This window comes from Aegilops tauschii, chromosome 6, assembly GCF_002575655.3.
Source record: "Aegilops tauschii subsp. strangulata cultivar AL8/78 chromosome 6, Aet v6.0, whole genome shotgun sequence".
NCBI lineage: Eukaryota > Viridiplantae > Streptophyta > Magnoliopsida > Poales > Poaceae > Aegilops > Aegilops tauschii.
The window spans coordinates 388,117,257-388,121,618 of record NC_053040.3 but is presented as its reverse complement, the minus strand read 5'-3'; the positions used below and the strand labels follow the sequence as shown (position 1 = coordinate 388,121,618).

Here is a 4,362-nt window from a genome sequence, read left to right as displayed (position 1 = left end):
TGTGCGTACATGACAGTGATTCAATGGCTGGGAGTGTCAAAATGCTATGGGGGCTCGTAGCTAGCTGAGTTATACTGTTTAGTAATTGCACATTATTTCCTTTTTTCAGTGGTTGTTTATCTAAGTAAAATTAGCACCTAATTTTAACTAAGTGTTTTACTAGGAATTGTTAGAATACCGATTTTACTAATAATTATGTTAGAGAAGTATGCACATAATCTTGTTTGGATGAGAATGATAAGCCCATGTGCGAGAGGTACACTAATTTTTTTATAAACAAACAAATAATTGTCGTTTCCCCCACAAACTCGGTTTCTCGGTTTTATGAAAAATAAGATGCACTTATTCTTAAGTTTGTTACGCTAACCAACCAAAGTTTTGTAGTCAGAACCATAAAAATATTTAGGCAAAATTAATTTAGTAAAATCTCCTTATTCAAGTAACCCTTAAGGAAATAGTAACATGGTTGAGTGTTTTTAGGATAAACGGAGTTTTTATTTGCGATAGTACCATTGTTTTATCACCAACCATTTTGCACTAATTTGCACCACATGCATGACGCATCAAGATTTGACAACCTGGATCATTTAGTGGGAGGCTCTTCTCATTTATTGCAAATCTTATTGGGCCCACTAACTGCATTTTGAGCTAATAAGAATATTGTCATGAATCTTCTGATGGTCCACTAGGAGTCTGTGCTTTCTCAAAATGGAGCAAATACCGACCAATGCAGAAGTAGTACTTCCTCCGTTCCTAAATATAAGTCTTTCTAGAGATTTCAATAAGTGACTATATACGGAGCAAAATGAGTGAATCTACACTCTAAATTATGTCTAAATACATTCGTATGTAGTTTATATTGAAATCTTTAAAAATACTTACATTTAGGAAGTATAATATAAAAGCAATAGGAAGTCAATTTTAGCCGGACTACTATAGATATATTAGTACATGATGGTCATATCTGAGGTCAACATTGGCTGCAATGAATCGGACGCTGTGATCGCGAGCTCACAGGAGCTCGGAATCGTACCCGTCCAGAATTGCTGTGAGATTCGGTACATTGAATGGAGGTGGCAGGCCGCGGGTCCACTAGGAACGGGGAAAATCTGATATACGCCCAGATACGCGCCCGACAGATGGGCCCCGCCCGCACGGAAGGTTGCACGGCGTCGACGGAGCGAGGCCCGAGCCGTGGCTCGAGACGTCGCCGGCGTCCTGATCCGTGGATCAGATTCGGTGCATTCCGGTAGCGCCGACAGTGCACGCAGTAAATTCAGTAGGTGGGGCGTTGGGTGGTATGGCAGTGAAGTTGGATTAGGCATTCTTCGCAGGCGGCGAGACGGTGAGGAAATCTACTACGGCGGAGGCGATTCCGCGTCCGAGGGAGCTCACAGGTGGTCCAGCGGCGATGCAGCCGACAAACAGGTTCGAATCTGCTCCAAGAAACCTTCTTTCTGCGTGGTTTGGTTCCGTATTTGTGACTGACTGGTTCTGTTGCCTGAAATCTTCTGTGGGCTAAGCTACTAGAGGAGGTGAATGATAACAACAGCACTATGGAGCCTGTGCGGTTGCCGGTCGTGGCACCGGCAGAGGTTGAGCTCCCAGCACCTGAAGCTTCAAGTGCGGACGGCCAGATCTGTCGTGAAGAGGCCCCTGCAGAAGCTGGAAGTGCAGATAAGGGGCAGAGTTCAGAGCACTCTGTAGAGCAGTTGGATCCGTGGACCAGGAAAACATGCTTGGTCAGTTCGTGCGGTTGTCACCTACCTCAAGCGTCTGGTTCCTTCCATTATCGCAGGAGGTTGAGCTGGGCGGCATTGCATGCATACGCAGGAGAGAAGGTTAACAGCTGAAGATTTAAATTTTGATGCAGCCGATTAAGAGGTAGAAATCTCGTTCACCTATCTGTGTTGCCATTCGATTTTTGGGAGTGAATCCAAAAGATCTAATTCAGTGATAACTATCCTAGAGGAGGTTACTGACAGCGAATTTCGATGGGGCCTCTCCACTACCCAGTTATGGCACCGCCGCACCGGAGGCGGGGGAGCTCCTGCCTATGGCAGGGGGCAGCGCCACGGGGCAGATCTGTGCGGCGCAAGGGGCGGCAGATGCGAAACTGAAGCTTCCCCACAACCTTCGGAGCAGTCAATTGAGCAGATGGACACGACACACGACGGTATGTAATTCGTCATATTTAGAATAGCTAGGAAAAGTTAAAAGTGGTTGGTTACTTCAGAATTGGAAATTAGTAAAATCGTCAGAAAAAAGTAGTAGCTCTTCAGCTTAAAAATTGTAGCAATATTAGTGTTGGTTGGTGGAAAATTGTGAAGTTCAGTTCCCAAGCCCTGAATCATAAACCTGATTAGAGTTCTTGTCATATTTAGAATAGCTCGGAAGCTATGGATTCGTCGTACTAGTTCTGATTTTTTTTGGTTTCGCTCAACAGCGAACCCAGAAGGGGGAGGCTCCTGAATAATTCATAGGACAGCAGCTGAATAATTGGGAGACTCATTTTGTACACACAGGATAGTACAGACAACATAGTGGTCAGTCATTTTTCAATTAGGTTCAGATAGGTATGGCTTATGGGTCTTGTACTGATAGTACTGACAATGTTGATTAATCCTTCGATGGAACTTGTTAGCAGCTTTGGCCATATAGTTTGATGTGCTTAAATAATCAATATATGATAGTACCGTGTATAGTATCAGCTGCACTGAAGATATAAATTCTGTTTTGTGCAAGCAGAGTGAGGATTGGTGCTGCCGCTCCTGGTAGGACCCCAATGTCCTGATCGAGCTACTGTCATGGAGAGGGCAATACGTGGATTTGCTTCAGATATTGGAGACAACGCCATTGTGCCGAAGCTCGGAACAATATTCGATACATTGGGTGAAGCATACGATTTTTACAATCTGTATTTATGGGAGAAAGGATTTGCCATTCGATATGGTAAAAACTATCTGAATGTCGAGAGGACAAAATGCATAAAATAGTGTGTGCCTGTGGGGTATGTGAATCTGGTTTCAATTCTTTCTTTATGAGCTGGTTGTTTCACTAACATGTTCATCGTCTCATTTGTCGTTAAATTGTGGTTGCAGTGGAAATCTATTGTGGATAATACTAGGTCTTGCCAGCGTTAGTGCCCTACTCTGATAAGGCTGCTGCGGTCTGAACCATTCATTGTCTCGCACGTATGCGCAGACGATACACTGGCGATCGCACAAGCACATCAACGTGTACAACAGGGATTTGGTGAAGAATTTGAGGCAGAGCAATGTGAACCTTGCTAAAGTGCACAACATTAGGCAGTTTCTTTGGGTCGATGGAGAATGTTCCTTTCACGAAAAGAGCTTTAAGGAACTTGTGTGGCAAAATAAGCCGCGAGCAAGCGGATGATGATGTTAGTTAAACAATGGAGGTGTTTGCGGAACTTGGTTCAAAGGATCCTCACTTCACATATCATGTGCAGGCCGATAAGGAGGGGAGGGATAAACGCACTCATGTGGGCAAATGGGGACAGTAGGCTGGTGCAAAAAAGATTAGCTTATTCTCAAATTTTCTGTCTCTAATACTGAATTTGGTGTGTACCGATAAATCATGTAGCGTGTGAGATCCATCATGCAGTTTAACTGCTAATCCCAATTATGTTATGCATGCCCTGAAGCTGATGAATTTGTGTTCTCCTATACTGGCATGTCAATTTCTATGCGTGTATGATTGGATACTTCTGCAGAAAGTACATTGAACGTGTGAGCATTATGCAGATGAAATTGTACTGAATCAAGTAGTACTGTTTTGAGCTGTAGTTTGGACCTGAACTCAAGTACAGAATCTCATAGATGATGGATCTGTAGTTTTGAGTTGTAGTCAGATTCTGTACTAAAGTAGATAAGCTGCATCAAGTCGGGCCTGAAGCAGTTATCCCCTGCCTGATCACACTACTTATTCAACATCCATCCATCTTGCTATCTTGGTGCAAAGCAGGGCAAAGTTGACTCCGTCAGTACAGAATCTCGAAGATGATGGATCGTATTGTTTCCTTCCTCCCGAGCCGCATGCGACCTGACTGACGCCGTAACTTTTGGTTGTTGTCAGATGTGGGCCATCGCTACTGGATAAAATATCAGTACAATAACTATACATGACAGAATACGTGTTGGGTTGGCCATCTCGGGGTGTTGGTACGGCAAGGATAACGAGACCACAGGCGCTCGCGCTCACAACAACACTTTCGCCATCTGCAATGGTAACTTTATTGGTGTATTGGTCTTCCAGACTGTTCCAAAGGATGAGGCTATGATCTCATCGTGCAGCGTTAGAGGTTAACCATAATTAGATTAAATCATCGATGACTTAGGA

General features: G+C 43.9%; 1 long non-coding RNA gene across 4 annotated transcripts; it reads left to right on the top strand.

Annotated features, from left to right (window-relative positions):
• The first annotated feature begins 1,040 nt into the window (after nucleotides 1-1,040).
• LOC109760874 (uncharacterized) lies at nucleotides 1,041-3,689 on the top strand. 4 transcript variants are annotated; one of them, XR_002232398.4, is made up of 5 exons: nucleotides 1,047-1,428; nucleotides 1,524-1,884; nucleotides 1,970-2,176; nucleotides 2,749-3,010; nucleotides 3,102-3,689. It is a non-coding gene; the product is annotated as an uncharacterized lncRNA (long non-coding RNA). The 4 variants fall into 4 exon arrangements; XR_012187968.1 differs by having other exon boundaries at nucleotides 1,955-2,176; XR_012187967.1 differs by having other exon boundaries at nucleotides 1,041-1,428; nucleotides 1,955-2,176; nucleotides 2,749-3,689.
• Nucleotides 3,690-4,362: the final 673 nt, after the last annotated feature.